The sequence below is a fragment of the Aythya ferina genome (assembly GCF_964211825.1).
Source record: "Aythya ferina genome assembly, chromosome: 3".
Classification (NCBI taxonomy): Eukaryota; Metazoa; Chordata; class Aves; order Anseriformes; family Anatidae; genus Aythya; species Aythya ferina.
Window position 1 is genome coordinate 104,290,186 of NC_140298.1, and position 17,478 is coordinate 104,307,663.

The window sequence follows — 17,478 nt, forward strand, 5'->3', positions numbered from 1 at the left end:
ATGAAGAGTGCATGATAGTAACAAAAACAGGCAACGAACCAGTGAAATGGCAGGATTGATGCGATACGTGTGAAAAGTCCCTGGAGTGTGTCCCTTAAAAACAGTTTGGATCCTACGCAGAGAAAGCCAGGCATCTTTCCAGACAGCTTGCTTTGGAAAAGCTGTGCTGCTGCTCACATGGTGAGTGGCATAGGGTTTCTAGCAAAACACTAGAGCTCGTGCTTTATCTGAAAACCGCCAGCTGGGCTGATGACCCCTCATCCAGGTGGGCGAGGGTGATGACACTTCTGCTCCTTGTCTCCTGGCTATTCCCTCATTCTCCACATAGGAATCCTTCCCAGGTGGATGGATTTTGGGGTAGTGATGTGCTGGCACAGATTTCTGGCCCTGCAGTGTGCCCTGTCCTTGCAGCAAGTCCCGTGGGGTGGTGCATGCACTGTGCTTTGCTGGCTGGGCGCAGGCGGTGGCATCCCATGGCCATTAGGCGCTGCAGAAGCTGCTGCTGCTCGTGTGGACATCAGCATTAAGTCCTTCAGACCCCACATCTGAATGTGGATTTCAGCTTCTTCGCTTGTTAGATAATTCTTATTTAGATTCTCAGATGTCCCTTTACAACACCCGTAAATTTAGGGTCTCATATCTGGCTCACATCACGCCACCCTTGTGACTGGAACCTGTGTGTTTGTGTGAAGTCTTACTTGGAAAGTTATCTTCATAAGGAAATCTAGGATTTCCTCTATTCCTGTGTGCATTTCTCATGGAGTAACACCATTGTTTATAAATCTTATGCTCCATTTCCCACCGTGATCTTATCAAGTTTCAGGCGGGAGGGAAAGGAAGCAGTCACAAGCAGCAGAGTAGCACCACCCGAGCAATACAACCTCATTTTGAAAAATATCCTGGCTCCCAGTAGGGTTTTGGCTATTGATAGCATTGTATAACAAACTGCAAGAGGTGATTGTGGAGACTTTTAAATACAACTTTGCTTCTAAAGTACCAGGAGCCTTCTTACTCACTTTTCCTGAACATCCATCAACACACAATGCTGCTTGTATAGACATTCCTGGAAAATGTGGTTTGTGCCTGTGCTAGAGTTTTGTTTCAGCATGAAACTGGAGCGTGGAGTGCTGAGATGGAAGTGGTGAGCAAGAATAACACCATGGCTGAGCTGTTCAGTCTGAAAGATGCCTCGTTGAATCACAGGTCTAGAGCACTTCTGGACTGTTCTGCGTGCAGTTCTTGAGCTTGCGTTGTGAGGCTTCCTGTGATAAAATTTAGGAAGAGCAAGACTTAGCAGGATTTTGTTTTCAAAATAAGAGGAGATGAGGAAGCAGAAAATTAAAGTTGTTTTCCAAACTTAAACTAAAATATTTTTTTGAAGTCCACAGTTTCCACAGAAGCCCCCTCATCTCAGAAGGTGTAGTTTTGTCAGATGTATTTTTGGCAGGAGGTGTCATGCTAACCACGGCTGTTACCTCTACTACCAAACAAAAGAGTATGCCTCTCTGCAAGCTGGAGTGTTGATGTTGTTACTGGGCTTATGATGCAGGTGTGTATGTATGTACAGCCTTGCATTCTTGTTCCTTCTAAAGATATAAACGTGTTACAATTTCCTGTTTGATTCACTACAATGAAATGCAGATGTTTGTTCTGTTGTTACCAGCTCTCTTTCCAGGGTAGATGTAAGGAAAATGTATTTTTTTTTTCTCATTTATTTATTAATATAGCACTTTATTTTTGCTTTCTTAACAATTTTAAGAGCAACTAATGAGAATCTGTTTTGCTGGACATGGTAGCTGCTGGTAGGCTCTGGTTTGGAGAGACGGATTTTAATTTATGCTTAGCCAGTTGGAAAATTTAATCTGCCTCTGAGAAGCAAAATAATTTACTTTTCTATTAAGTTAAGGAGGTTTTTTTTGGAGCCAGAAGTGGTTTTGGGTACTCTTTATGGATACATCCATACTACTAAATAACAGAGAGCCAAGGACTGATTGTCGGGTGTGAGGCCAAGGAGCACGGGCTGGCTCGTGTCCTCCTGCTCCCTCTGAAGCAGACTGGCTGCATCTACACTAAACAGTGCTTGGCCTTGGGTCTCCACTGGGCCCCATGAGGGAGGGATTTTGGCCATAAAACATGATTATTATGTTGTCTGCGTTTTCCCAGATCCACTTGTCTGAAGGGAAATGAATTAAGTGCCGCAGCCCACTACAGCAGTGTTTTTTTCACATGATCCTGGCGGTGTGTTTTGCTGATGGTTAACACAAGGGCATGTGAGGTTGCAAAGCCACCCGGGACAGTGCTGGAGAACTTATAGGGCAAAGGGAGCCAAGCACGGTGCGGTCTGGTTGAGACAGTCTAATAGTCGATTTAGGGAACAGTCCTGCCGTGACCCGGGCCCAGCATGCATGCCCAAGCCTTTTTCTGCAGACAGCTGGTGGGGAAGGTCCAGGGCAGAGCCAGAAACGAGCTGGCTGTTGGTAGCAAAGCTGTGCTATATAGTCAGGGTTTAGCGCTGGACCTTCTCCCCATCCTCTTAATTTAGGATGCCGATATATTCTGTATGCAAAGCACTTTCCAGGGGAGTTCACCTTGCTGCACCCCTTGCTGCAGCTGCTGCCCACGTTATACGACCTATGATAGAGACAACTCGCTACAAGAGTAGGGTTAAAACCTTCTAGATACCATTTCCCACTCCTGTTCGAATTGATGCTGAAATGGGTGCAATGTAGCTGAACGCTGCTGTAAGGAATAACTAAGCTGCATAAGGAAATCTATTATTTTTGCAGATATTGTGGCTTCGGCTTTGTCTCCATCATCTGAGAAGGCAATTCCTGGCATTCTAATAAAACTATGGATTTAATTTTAATTACTGACAACTGCAGCTTGGGTTGCTATGGGAACACAAAGAACTGCCACTTGCACAAGTTTCGCCTGTAACTTGCTGCCTGGAAATGTCATACGGGGTCTGATTCCTCTCTCCCGTCTAGCAGCAGCAAAACAGGAATGGCCACTGCATCAGTCCAGTTTAAACAATGCACAGCCAGTGTAAGAGAGGAAATTCTCCATCTTTATCTTATCTGTGCCATTTCTCTGTAATTCTCAAGTAAAATTGGTGTGTTCCCAGTTTCCTAATGACTTCAAAAACAGTCCCCAGTCAGCTGATGAAGGAAACTAGAGCACAAAATCATTGATAGTAGAGTTGAAAAGCAGCTATTAGGTCATGCAGTCCCCATGCAAAATTGTTCCTATGCTATTTTTTCCTACTACATTTCACTGTCTAATTATAAATGCAGCTGCGTTTGTAATAAAATCTCCTTCAGCTTTAGTTTCAGGCCCAGAATATTTTACCTAGGGCATGAGTTGTTAGACAAAGGAGTTTGTACAAATGTTCCATTCTGATCTCCCTTTTCAGTTTGCTGCTGCTTTCTTAGGCTGAATTTTTAATTTTTTACTCCCTGTCTTTTTTCTAGGAGTTAATAACTTTGGAAAGCTGAACCTGACTGGTTCATCTTCCTAAAAGCTATAAAATAGGCTCATTTATTTTCTGCACCAAGTTCACTAAATAGCGTTGTTGAACTGAGTTCTGGAGTTACTGCTGTTAATTTATTGAAATTAGTGGAGTTACACTCATTAACACCAGGTATTCCTTTGGCTCTTTATTTATTCATTACTGTTAAAAGTTATGCAAATTATCTAAGTTACCGGAGGTCCTAAAGGAGCTGGACTCTCCTCACATGACTCAAAGATCTCTTTATTACTCTTTGCATAGCAGGTCTGTGAAAAGCAAATACTGATGTACTTTTATAAAAGGATGGTGAGAAGGATCAGAGTTGTGTCTTCAGCCTCCTCATGACAAAAGCTTTACAGATTTCTACCGTGTCTATAATTTTTCATCACTGTTCTGTGGTACTTGAGCACAATTCCCACTGATTTCAGCTGATTGTCCCATTTTTGATAGCCAAGAGCAAGCTTTCTCTCATACTGGCCTAAATAACCATGTGTGAATTGCGCTTGTTACTTATTTCTGCACAGAAGGGTAGACCTGGTCTTACATCACCAGTATAGCTTTTGACATAGTCTCGTGAACCATTTTGAGATGCAGTTAGTTCCACTTCCACTGAGGTTTGAAAGGTCTCTCTGAGCAAAACAATGTTTGGTGGCACTGCATAACATGACAGCAAAGCAGTCTCAAGATGAGGGAAGCAGCACAGATCATTAGCCCTCCACAGCATGGTAATTTCAGGGTTGTATGCATTTTACAGTCTTTAATCCCTGCCTGGTCTGGGACAACAAGCAGGTAGCTGGAGAATGAGGTAGAGAATTAATCTTGATTTTTATAAGCCTGTAATTATTTTATTCTTTTTTATTGCTACTGTCTGATTATAAGAATCGCACTCATGCTGGGTTCACAGAGCCTTGCTTGGCAAAACTGAATCCTGAGCTCAAGGAGCTGTGCAGTGAGCATCTGGCAGGCGTGGGAGGACGTGAGGAAGACCAGTGCTGGTGGGATCACTTAATCCCACCTCACAGCCAGCTTCTAGTGCCATTTCACAACATACATGCAATTGGTCCCATGTCTGGACACCTACGGTTGTATTCACTCACCAGAAAATAGTCGTAGCTGAAATGCCCTGGAGTATCCTGCCTGGCCTCCAGCTGCCTCTCCTGTTGGGCACGGGTCTTCCATAGGTCCTGAGTCAGATCTGCCACCTTATTGACATGAAATACCTTTCCTTAAGTGTTACCATGAGTTATCACAACAGGCAATAGCTGCCTGGGGAGGTGCTCAGCACTCAACTGATGAGGCCCTGGGCAGCTTTCTGTGGTAGTTGCCGCTCTGAGCAGGAGGCCTGGAGTAGGTGACCTCCAGAGGCCCCTCCAGCATGGGGCATTTTATGATTCACTGACTTGAACAGAGTGAAGCTTGCAGCAGACCTAAGGCCATGGTTTGGTTGATCAAACATACATTTTGGATGGCACTCTACCCTGGGGTAGGCCGAGTGCTTCTCAGGGCTCTGCTGACAGCACACATTGCACCTCTGCTGACTGTCATGGGTGCCTAGGGCCCCTCGGCACCTCAGCCACCAGCTGCATTCAGAAAAAATGCTCCAGCTCAGCTATGTGCCCGGTGAGCAGCCAGCTGCTGTGGGCTGCCTTGGAAAGGCCCCAGGGCCTGCCACGTTTGTTTTGTAAGGGTGAAGGAGCTCTGCAAGGGGTTGGTCCCTCTCTGCTGTGAAGTTCATGCTGTCCTCCCCAAACCTTTGGAGACGTGGTTGACACATGAGATATGTACATACAAAGGGAGAAAGAGGGTCAGGAGGACTGAGCATGCTTGTGTTCTGCACCTCCATGGGTGCTTCCAGGCCCCTAGGCACACCAGATAGGAGGGCTGCTTACTCCTCCCCGGCTAGCTCCCCGTTTTCTTTACACTTGGCAGTTTCCCAAAGAGTGGTGGCGTGATTCAGCCGTGAGCAATGGGTCATTGGCTCAGATGAAAAAACTCTTTTGCTCTCGCTGAAAACGTCGCCCACGCAGTTGTACAGCAGCTCAGAGCCACCCGCATCCCTCCTGCCGTGCCCAGGCAGCCTGGAGGGAGCCCACCCCCTCTCCTCTTCCTCCAGGCTTGCTCTGCTCAGCTCTGCCTCTCCTCCTGCTGCTCGTGTGCCTCCTCCCCACCCTACAGAGTGAGAGAGCTCAAATAGGTCCTTCTTTAGGTGCTTGCTGAGGATACTGCTCATGCCCTTCCCTCTGAGGCTCTGCCAGGTGAAGCCCTTACCCCTACAAACCACTTGCAACCACTTTCCCATGTCTGGTCCCTCCAAATTGGGCTCAGCTCTCTGTGCAGCTGAACCTAATAGCCTAAACAAAACCTAGGTCTGCCTTCATCTTGTTCACCTCTTACTAAGCTGCTAGACTCAAGAGCATGCTCACCTCAGACTCTAGGGGGACAAAGGGAGAAGAAGGCATGTGTAGGCTTAATCCTGATCCCAGAGTAGGGTACCTGAAAAAGGTAAGAGCAGGGACCTATCGTAAAAGCTTTCTCTGTTCCTTTATTATATTCCAGCTCATCATTTGGATGTAAAATTAGTGAATGTATAACTGATGTTCTGGGCAGATGCTTTAGAGGTCTCTGGCATATTTGAGACCAGGAATGTGACGTGGGTATGAGTTTGAGGGGGACAGAAGCAGGGCCTCAGGGTTTCCTCAAAGCAGAGAGAACAATTCTCCTTTTATGTTTTACAATGTGTACTACTCTGAACTGGAGGTGCAGGTGTTTAGGGGAATGAAAGAAAATTAATTGAAGCTCAGTTATATTCAGAACTTTCCTCCAGTTTGTCAAATTAGGCAGAAAGTTTTAATAAATGAAAGAAGTGGGTCTGACACATCCCTACTGCTACAGCCAGAGAATTGATAAAGAGCACAGACTGTGTGGTAACTTCTGTGGAAAACCTTCAAACGGCTGACAACTCACATCTGAGCTGATGAATGACTCAAAGAAGAGCTTAGCTTTCGATCTTGCCACTGTCACCCACGAGGAATCTGATTTCAGATGTGTGTCCTTTGTGATTAAGCAACCTGCAGCGTGCTCCAGCTCTGCGCCATTGGGACTGTAAGCACACCTCCCTGCTGAGCCATTCTGCCTTTCGAGGGAACCTGCCTGTACTATGGGGTGGGATTTGGGCAAATCCACCTTTGCCTAGCTGTGCTTATGCCCAAGGACCTGTATGGCACAGACCTGGGGAGCCAGGGATGAGAGAAGTAGCTGCAGAGCACTGCCTTTAGTCAGTCAGGTCATTATGGCTGGAAAGGCTCCCTCAGCTTTGCTCTGTAGCTCAGGAGGACACAGGCTGCCTGTTGGCTTCTCTTCTTCAGGGCATCTCTTTTTCCCTGGATAATGTCTGCACTACCACTATTTCTTTCCACTTGCTTATAGGACAGCTTGGTGGTGAAAAGGCACTGTGAAGGACCTGGATATGGTTGACCTCCCTGTGCTTCTTGAAGCGGTTTCCGTGGGTAGACTGGCTGCTCCCCTCCTCTGGAAAGGCAAGTGATATCTTCTCCTACATCAATGTATTTGGGTTTCTGAGCACCCTTGTGGGCACACTTGAAACAAAACCCATTATTCCTTGACTTTCTTTTAGTAGAATCACAGAATGGTTTTGGTTGGAAGGGACCCCAAAGATCACCCAGTTCTAACCCCCTGCCATGGGCAGGCAAGCCTCCCACAAGACCAGGTTGCTCAAAGACCCATCCAACCAGGCCTTCAATACTTCCAGGGAAACCAGTTCCAACATCTGTCCCTTGTAGCACAGAATTTCTTCTAAATTTTGTAAATTTATATGGTCCCTACATGCTGGGAGATCAAAAGCTACTGTGACAGCTACTATGCTACTTGTACTGTCTGGGTTTTTTGTTGTGAGGATTGTGGGGTGATAGAGGTGCACTTCTACCTGCAGCTCCAGATGTGTTTTTTCAAGCATAATAAGCTGCACAGCTGTAGCTTTTTCCTTCCCTTAGTTTTGCTGTTTTCTAGACTCTTGTACAAATTGTTTGTTCCAGGCCTGTTTAAGGGGAAGGTTCCAAACTAAACCAAGCTGCTTTTGCCTGGATGTTTTTTGTATGGCTGCTATTTCCACCCAGCCTGGTTTGTTTCTGGATAAAACTTAGAGTCAAATCTTGCACTGCTCTCCCTTGTGTCATTATGAAGCCAGCCAGTTTTTTTCAAGTGACCACAAAGATGGTGAGAAGCAGGTTAAGCATTTTAGTACTTCCAAAAGAAAGATCAGCAAAGGAAGTTCATAATGAAATACTAATTAGCACATGTTCTTTTGCTAATCAAGTACTTTCATTGCAAAGCCCTTAAAGCAAACAAGTTTAAAATGTTCCCTTAAGTGAAGAGGTCGACTGTAAGATTATTCAGCTGCTATGTTTGCAAGCAAAACACGATCTTTACTTCTAAAAGTGGAGGGGAAAAAAATCCTGAGCAATTTCCCAGTCTGATTAAAAAAAAAAAAAAAAAAAAAAAAAAGAGAAAATCACAGCTTTTGAAATTGTGGAGGATTTTTCTGAGGAAGACTTCAAGGCAGTCTTAGAATAAATAACAGCTGCCTGCAACAAAGGGCGTGTGATCCACAGTGACAGGACTGGGTCATGAATTGCACTGAGTTGTGCCACGTAACTGCGTCTCAGTGGACTGGGCTACGCTAGCAGTGGAAAATTGAGTGGGATGCGATTTGGTGTGCTTCAACTGCTTCAAGCCCGGTTCCACAGCTTTGTTATTCTTAGAGCTGGCTCCCCAGGCTGCCTGCACCACCTCTGGTGGCCAGAATTTTTGCCCTTGAATGAAGGGCAGAAGAACTGTCTGCTGAAGGACAAAGCAAAGAGGGCAGGGCAGAGACAGAGGACAGAGTCCAGATGCTGCTGCAAGTACCTGGTGCTGTAGGATGTCTGTTGTTTTCCCGGAGGGGTTCTTCATTTGGGACCAGGGTGGCATGAGGGTTTAAGGGCATCATCTGGGACATATGAGAAGAAAGGGGCCACTATGTAGGAGTTTGGGGGCTGTATGTGCAGTTTGGAGTGTACTGCTTCTCCAGGTGCCAACGTGCTGAGCAGAGGTTTCATCCATTTGCTTGGACACTGAGGGCTTGGTGTGCCCTTGCCCGATATCTTCCACAGCTTTGCAGCAGAGATCTAAGATGCCTTTAAATGAGATACGTCAGTGCCCCTCGCTGCCGTGGGCAGCAGAAGGAGCAGCACAGCACTGTAAAATTCCCTTCTTTTACATAAGCTGAGAAGAGGAGAGATGGAAACACAGGGCCATGGCCATTTTCCTTCCTTCCCAGCTGGAGAGGGTCTCCTCCAGGGAGGTGTCATCACCGCCTCCACCTCCTTGCTGTGGCCCATCCCATGTACCAGAGCACTACCACAGCACATATTAGCCAACGTCATGCTGTTGTCATACACCAGAGATTCTTCTGATTCTTCAGAGATTCTTCTCTCTTCGGCTCTTGTATTTGCAGATTCTCAGAGTGTTTCATGGTACGTTTTGTGCCCATTGCCTTGCAGAGATGACTCATGTGGTGGAACGTCATGTTTCTCAGTGAGTGATGGCAGTAACTGAATAATCTCAGTGCCTCTGAATGCCAATTTTTCTCAAACCAGTTTCTGTATTGTGTGTAGCTTCCAAGTAGATTGTAATCTGAGTGGTTTTTTCTTAATTCATGCTTGAAGTTCTTAAATCCAGACTCTGAAAAAGATGGAGTCATGACGTGTTTTAAAAATTCAGCTTCAGTTACTGTTTTTGTTTTTCCTGTTTTCTAATTTCTTCCTGGAAGTTATAGCATTTCAGATATGTTTGAGTGATGATTTATTTAGTAATAGCTCATCCTTATATTTAAAATGCCACGTGTGACTTTCAGGATGCTATGTAAAACCCAATATGTTCTAAAATTGCTTTTCATGGGTAAGACGTCTTTCTTGTTTTCTTACTTTTTTCCCTCCTGTGGGGGCTATTCAATGCATTTTTTCTTTCCAGGGTTTATATGGTGCACAAGAAATTCACAAAGGATGAAGATGTCCACATTTCATAAGATTTTTATCATCTAATTCTGTACCAGTGAATACTACTCAAAAGCAGGTGTCAAGTAGCAAGGGAGATGAATGCAAGTTAGAGTGTGGCATAAGGAGAATATCTCTCTCACAGTTGTACTTAACAGTTTTGAAACCTTCAGCCCATCATTTCACATCTCTGAACTAATGAGAAACTTCTAAATTGAATTTGTACAAAGCAAATCCACCGAGTCAGTGACTTTAATATATCTTGAGTGGCCTGTTGGGAGAGCAGCTGGAGAGGCAGGCAGCAGTCTGAGGGGTATTGCACCATTTACCTTCAACATCCAACTGCCAGTGCCTGGGCAAGGCACGGGATTTTGCCTGTGTGTAACATACAGCATGTGGAAAGAAACAGCCTTCTCTAGGGAGTGATGTGAAGTAGGGGCTGAGCTTCTACCCTGCAGTGTCCTGTATTTGCAACAGAGAGAATGCCGGAGGAAGATGCCCTGACCCTATAGCTACCCTACAGACACCTCTGCTGTCTTTTGCCCCCTCGTGTTGTCCTTTTTCATGAGGAACACTACCTTGTTCAGGCTCTGCAGGTGGAAGAGACTCTGTATGTTAAGGCTTATGCTTATTTACTTTATTTCTATATCCTTTCTGAGCATGCCCTGAAGTTGTACCCATTACTTCCATTCTGAACCCAAGACTTGTGTTTTAGTAAAATGCACCATTTGTGATGGGACATCACAAAAGGAGAATTTACAGTAATCTGCTCTCATGTTTCATTACTCAGCGTGAAATTTATGTACCCGGTTTCCTTATTTTAAGGCATTTGCTTTTAGCTTCCCACCACTGGTACTTAAGTTTTTCTCTGCTTGTTACACTTTTCTCATCTTTCCTTCCCCTCTTTCATGTTCCTTAATTTCTTCTAAAATTGTTCATCCAATTTTTCCCCTTTCTTGCTTTTTGTTGGGTAAGAGCAATCACAAATCAGTATCAAACAGCTGTATGAGTTCCAGCAACTGTTTTTTATCTCTGGAGATTTTAAACATTGTCAGAATATCCTGATAATATGCTGATTGAAATTCCCCTCTGAAGTCTCAATTTTATACATACCGTTGTTTCCCTTGTACCTCTTTGCAGACAGATCCTTAGTGATGTTTTTGTTTAACCCCTGGAGAAGACACAAAATGGAAAACAAGCAAGTAACAAGCATTTCCAAATCCCAGTGCTATAAATCTGTTTTGTTTCCCTTCTGTTTGCAAAAATGGCAAATTATTTATTTTATTATCTGATATCACACCAATAACAAGAGGAGTTTGTTCCATGAAGCCCAATTATGAAAAATTGCCTGAGATAAAATGACTCACAGTGGACCTGTTTTTCAAGGCCCTGTTGCAAAGAAATATTTACCTGCTTGAAACAAGGAGAATTTACATTCGTGCTGGCAGCCAAAAACATCCAATCAGAAGAAAAAAGAAAGATAAAATGCCAGTCATTCCCAGTTGTTTGGACCATTTTTGATGATGCATGAAGCCTGGTTTGACCCTAAAAGTGGAAGGTTAGTTGCTTTGGCCAGTGGAGGAGGTCGGGCTGTTGAGATGGTTTAGAGGACCCCCTGAAGTCCTTTCCAAACTGCTTTCCTGAAAAGGTGAGGACAGGTTTGTCCATGTTACTCAGACGTTTTCTGTCCAGATGTGAGAAAGAAATGGCTCAGATGGACTTGTTTCTTCTGGGTTTTGCATTTTCATCATGTAGTAGTAAATTAGCTTAAAAAGCTACTGTCATTCCCATGTGCGTGCGTGAGCTGTTCATGGAAGGGAAATGTCAGTAATGTATGTCAGCAATAAGCTTAGTGCCTGACTTATTTTATTCAGTCCTATCCATCTGCAAATGGCCAGATTCCCTCTTGTGCAGCAATACAAAATGGAAGAAGCAGAGGTCAAACTTAGATGTAGCAGAAGATTATGTTTTGTTTTTTTTTCCGTATTATCACCAGAGATGGATAACATCCTGATGTCTATTTTCTAATACATCCCCAGACCCTTCAGACTTTAGGAATGGCTGATGAAATGTGTGGGTTCATTAGCAGACTTCCATATCAGGTTGGAGATATTCTGAGCAGACGTACGTAGGCATATATACGGAGACAAGTCTATGGAGGGAATGACTAAGTCAGCCTGCAGCCACTTCAAAATGCTCTGTGCCATCCGGACCTGACTCCTCTACCTCCTGCAAACCACGGGGTTGAATTTTCCCTGTCCTCCCGGCTGCTCATGGGTGGATGCTCACGGCTGTGCTGGCTGGGTGCCCTGTGCAGAGGGGGAAGGTGGTTTGCAAGGGCACAAAATTTTTTCCTCTCTCGTCTTTTTTCCTCTCCATTTTGTCAGTTCGTGTGTTCTTGGGAGAAATAAATGCTTTACGGCTGGCTGAAGTGGTTAATGTTGGTGAGTAATAGCAGAGGAATGTGACTATGGCTTACCAGGATGGGCTTCCATGGTGACCAGCGGAGGGGTGGGCTCTGGCAGGAGCACCTTGGTGGGAATCACACACGTATGCATATTTATACGTGGTATATTTGTATGTAGCTCTGTGTGTGTGCACATGTCGCAGGAAGGTTGTTCTGAAAATGCCTGCGATGGTCGTCTTTGAAGTCAGAAAATTGCCTTTTTTGTCTCCTTTGTATTTCAGGACCAGCAGCAGATAAATCCTATCCTCCTGAAAAATTCATGTTCACTCCGGGAATTTCTTTGGCCTCCAGGCAGCACGTTTAGAAATGTACTTTTAAAAGAAGAGTGAGAAAGACTTGCCGAGCCGTCTCTGAGCCTCGCTGAGGCTCCTGGCCTGAGGTGATCCTCTTACCCCTGGCTTACCATGACAGCCCAGGCTTTCCTGCTCTGCTCAGGCCAGAGTTTGCCTAGGCTTTTCTGGAGACAAAGCCTTGATGCTTGATGCAGCCCAGCTGGGCTGGCTTGCCACGTGCTGTGGTGTGCCATGTACGCTGTGGTACCTCTTGGAGATCCAGCTGGTCCAAGGGGAGGTGCTGGAGGCATCTCTGTGGTCTTTGCTAGGTGTGGTGTCAGCAACTCTCACTGTTTGTGGTGGGGCTTCTTTGTAGGGGGTAAGAACGATGAGAAGAACAATTCCTGCTCCAAAAATTGCAGATAGTGAGAATGACAGAAGCCCTGGCTAACAACAGCGAGAGCATGCATCTAAAGTATGAATGTTATTGCCTGAAGCAAATATAAATCTGTGGAGAGAGAAACCAAAATAATGGTGCTTTAGCAGTGATGTAGTGCCTCCAGGGTGCCTCTGGGTCTGGAGGGGGTCCGCAGCCTGTCCTACTGACAGAATTGCTGCAGGGAGCTTCATTTTGGGGATTTCCACCCAGATGAAGCAGCAGAGGTGACTGAGGTGCTGAGGGTTTCACAGCCATGGGCAGGCCGATGTCCTCTGCCACACCGAGCCTGTATGAGCTCGTGGCAAGGCTGCTACAGGCCACAGACAAAGAGGATTTTCTGTTTTTTTTTTTTTTTTTTTTTATTTTTATTTTTATTTTTATTTTTTTTTATTTTTTTTTATTTTATTTTATTTATGGGGAGAACCTCCCTAAGAAAAGCGACTGACTTCTGTTCTAAAGGTTTCCTCCAACCCAGGGTGCTGGAGTAACTGTATGGAAACTTTAGCTACCAGGGGATTTTTTGGGGCAGTCTTACCGGTTGCCTGACATCAGTCTGGTTTCAGAGGCAGTGGGACAGTTTTAGCTGGTCTTTTATTCCACGTATCATTCCATCCATCAGTCCCTTCTCCCCAGTAAACATCAAGAAAGTTCAGCTCTGATGGAGAGACCTCAAAGACGATGAACTCATGTGGGCATCGTGACGCTTACTCTCTGGGTAGAGACACGAATTCTTGTCGGTGCACAGTGACAAGTTGCAGTGTGAGCTCAAATATATGTGTAGCTTGGAAGCAGCTAGGTACTTGCTGTCCTTTCTTCTGCTGATAGGTAAGGGTGTGGCCGGAATATACGGATGCTGCTGGAAGTGTGGTGGTAGCTGGAGAGTGCCAACAGGTAGGACACTTCTCTATGGAAAGCCAGGACTTCTTAATTCTGCTGCTTGCTGGAGAGCTGGATGAATTTTACTCTCAAAACAAGAATAATTAGTTTAAAAAAATAGAAGACTGAAAAAAAAAATATAGAATAACAAGAATATTCTACACTTGTGGCTAAGCTGTTAAGAAGTAATGTGCAAGGCTGTTTTTCTCTTGTAGGCCATGAACCATTACGTGCTCCATTAATTATCAGCCTACTCATTTCCCTTCAGGGGTATCATAAAAGGCTTTCCAGGAGAGAGGTGTGCACTCCATTTTTGCTTTACTCAGGTGGCCAGAAAAAGTCAGAAGCACTGTGATGGCATCAGGCAGCTTTTCTTGAGGGACAGCCCCATTTCCACCTTGATGGTTTGCTGCTCTGGGCTGAAGGTAGGGAGAAGTTGTGCTGAGTTGCGAGCAGGGCAGGGGCAGCTGTGGAACCTGCCTTTTTCCTGGTGGGGTTTGCAGGAAAGGGCCTCCTGGCTGGTTCTCCACTTGGGATGGTGTGTTTATGTTGTATGTACGTATTGTATGTTTATATTTTTTGTTTATTTTTTAATTTTTGTCCAGGTGTCTGGGTGCTGTCATGAAACTCGTGCAAGGTGCAGCCAGCCAGCCGCTAACCCTGCAGCTTCACGTTTGGCTGCAGTTAAACACCTCGGCACTGCTATTCGGGGGGGTGAGCCTGTCCTCTCTTGGCCACTGGTGTCAGTGATATCTGTGCAGCTGCCAAGTGGGACAAGCTTCTGGACTGGCTCAAAACTACCTTAAAAAAAGAGTTTTCTTGCAAACTGACCTGACTGACTGCGTGGAAATGCCTGGCAGTGCCGGTACAAGAGAGGCAGTGAGTATACCCAGCTGACAAAGGACACTGCAACCCCTTACAGCTATGCTGCTGTCCTGTTGTGGCTTTTTCTGCCTCTGACTCAATGTATTTATCACCAGCCTTTGTCATCTTGGTCCTGCCCTGCCACAGCTGCAGCATGAGCCAGTATCAGATTTGCTCGTCTTGGGGCAGGCTGGGAGGAGGGTGATGCTGAGACAGCTGTGTTACATGGGCACACCACCACTGCTGTCTTCTCTCTGCATCTGTGCCCACTGCTTTTCTTGTCTCTTTCTTTTTTATCCATGCATCAGCTGCATTAAATACTTGTTATTCTTGTTATTCCTGGCCATGGTGTCTGGCTTTGTCAGGTCAGAAGGCTGTTGTTCCTCATTTGGATAAATGTAAGTGTTAAAGCCAGATATAAAGAAAACAGTTGGAGCCCTCTTGGCCTGGGGTCCCTCAACTGAAAGAAACATGGGGTTAAACAATTAAAAAAGCTTCTTGCCACTGGTTGGTTTGAGGAGGGGTTTGTCTGAGGCAGGGTTTCTCTGAAGAGCAGTGGGCTGATGTGCTGGGAGCCCCATACAAAGAGCTATTGCCGTGCTCCCCCATGTTCCCATAAGCAGTCCTACACGTCTGCAGTGATGAGCGCGGTCTGATTCCTGTCTGGCTCATTTCCTCCTCTGTGTAAACTTTACTTTCCATGAATCCTCACGAGTTCCCAAAGTTTGCTTTCCGTGAGAATCCATGTGACCAGAACTGGATTATTTGCCTGTTTGAGAGAAGCAAACACAGCTGGAACAAATTCATTTTTATTTTTTTTAAATCAGAATGAATATTTGTGAAAATATTTTTGGTTGTGTTCCCTCCGGTATGCCTTTCCTGAGTGATACCTTCACAGAACTATAGAAAAATTCCATTTCATTCTTCTGATAAGGCCACTCCATGTCTGAGCTTCTAATTGTGATAAAAAATCTTCTTTGACAGGCCTGCCAATTTAAAAGTCAGCCTCAGTTTATTGAAATGAAAGAAAGGAATTGAACTTCAGCTCTCCCAGAGAATCACTCTTCTCATATCCCGAGCACACATTAGCTCTGGATCTCTGTGGAATACAATAGGAGAGAGGTTATTGAATTGAAGTTTCAAGCACAGAAGCAGATCTCTGGCCAATTACGTTGTTGCTGGGGTTGAAATTGGACTAGTCAAAAAAAAAAGGATATCAAACTGCAAACCAAAGCAATGCAGAATCAAACATCTTCTGAGATGAAATGCTTCTCTGTCTGGAAAGGTGAGGGAACCGATACTGCGTTTTTTGTCTTTAATATCTGTCTGTTCTTCCTGCCTTGCTTCCTGACTTTGTCTCCTTTTTGTGCCATAATCTCTATTGTGCGGCTGCTTAGAATTCAGTGATAGCGCCGAGTGTTTGATGTCGCTGGGAGAACTTCAGAGTGCTTCTGCCTTGTAATTACCAGGCTTGCTGAGGGGCAGCTGGGCAGCATATATAGCTGCTCAGCACACGTGCTGCTTCTGGATCTCGTGAGGTCAGCCCCAGGCAGCTGCCAGCCCAGGCCAGAGGAGGACAGGCAGCACGTCAAACATCCCATCCACTGCAGTGAGACCAAGCTTCTTTCCTGAGTTGGTGATGACTCTGTCACACTCCCATTCCTGTTGGGATTTATGATCTATTCTTCATCCGAGACGTCGAGCCGTGATTTGCTTCAAATATTCAACTCGGTGACAAGTTTTACTACATTTGCTTCCCTTCACCCCGTACCTTCCCCCAGGCATCCTGTGCACCTCTACGCCAGACACACGTGTGCCATCTGGGAGGCAGCCCGTAGGTGGCCGTGGAACCCACACGTATAGCGATCAGCTTCAAGATGCCTGCATTAATCATCAGATTGACTCCCTTGTGTTGCGTTTGGGAAGAAAGTCTGAATTGCTTAATTTGTCTAATTATTTACAGTCCTATTTATATCAAGTTTTCTGACACAAATTGTTTCTTCTGATGCAAAGTAAATGACTCAGTTTTTACAGACCTTTGAGTAGGGTGCCATCTGCGTTTCTGTTATCTCAGGAAATTTTCATTTTGCTATTCCATTCACACACCACCACAAATGTGAATTATGTGATGCAAAAAGCCACCATTGGGTCAAAAGTACCAAGATGCAGGCAACCTCAATATGCTGAGATAAAATGTTCTTGGGGAAAAGAGGAAAAAAAAAAAAAAGACTCAATGACTTGCAGAAATGTCTGTAGCTTCAGAGAGTGTTTCTGCTCTTTGTGTCAGACAATGGAGAATTCAGAGCAAGTTGTCTGGAAGTTGTGTTTGTTCATTCAAATGAGAAATGAGATTGTGTCGCTCTAGTTTATACATTGATTGAAAAAAGTAATTTCAAGGTTCTCAGAACATTAACTGCTTTTGGACGTGCCAAGTGCTGAGGACCCAATGTTCACACTACAGACACTTCAAGGAGGTTTACTTTCTTTTAGCTGTAGTCTCTTCTCCTGGACTGAAAGGCCATCAGCAGTTGAAGCCCACCTTCTGGTTCAGCTTCACCCATAGGGAGAGCAGTTTGCTTGGTTCAGTATCATTCAGTGATGTAAATCAAAACAAGGTGAAGTAAAGCCCATCAGGAAACTGCTTCAACAGCAGCCTCTGTTTCTCTAATGCATCCAGGGATTGCTAGTGATGACAACTGGAAGAAATTTTTATGTCAAAATCATTTATTCTTGCAACACAGGAATTCGCATGAAATTAAATGATTTAGTGAAAGTCTCTTCTTTCCACAGAGGCTCTTTTCTGTCAAAAAAAAATCAACTTATACTGAATATACTGAAAGAACTCAACCCCTGCCTTTCCTGGCAGCCCCAGCCCAGGACATCTTGCACCTCTGTGGGGATGGGGTGGGATGGACGCTGGGTGGGACATCAGGGTCAGGCACGGGCATGATCATAGCAAAGCGGCTCAAAGTCCACGTCTTAGAGATACTGGAGGCTTCAGC

The 17,478-nt window shown here is 45.0% G+C and overlaps 1 long non-coding RNA gene across 3 annotated transcripts; it reads left to right on the plus strand.

Moving 5' to 3' along the window:
• The first annotated feature begins 5,592 nt into the window (after window positions 1–5,592).
• Window positions 5,593–17,252, plus strand: LOC311434303. Of its 3 annotated transcripts, XR_014691364.1 has the most exons (7): window positions 5,593–6,010; window positions 6,401–6,610; window positions 6,935–7,044; window positions 14,218–14,491; window positions 14,593–14,677; window positions 15,461–15,761; window positions 15,874–17,252. It is a non-coding gene; the product is annotated as an uncharacterized lncRNA (long non-coding RNA). The 3 variants fall into 3 exon arrangements; XR_014691365.1 differs by having other exon boundaries at window positions 5,596–6,010; window positions 14,218–14,677; XR_014691366.1 differs by lacking the exon at window positions 6,401–6,610 and having other exon boundaries at window positions 5,600–6,010; window positions 14,218–14,677.
• Window positions 17,253–17,478: the final 226 nt, after the last annotated feature.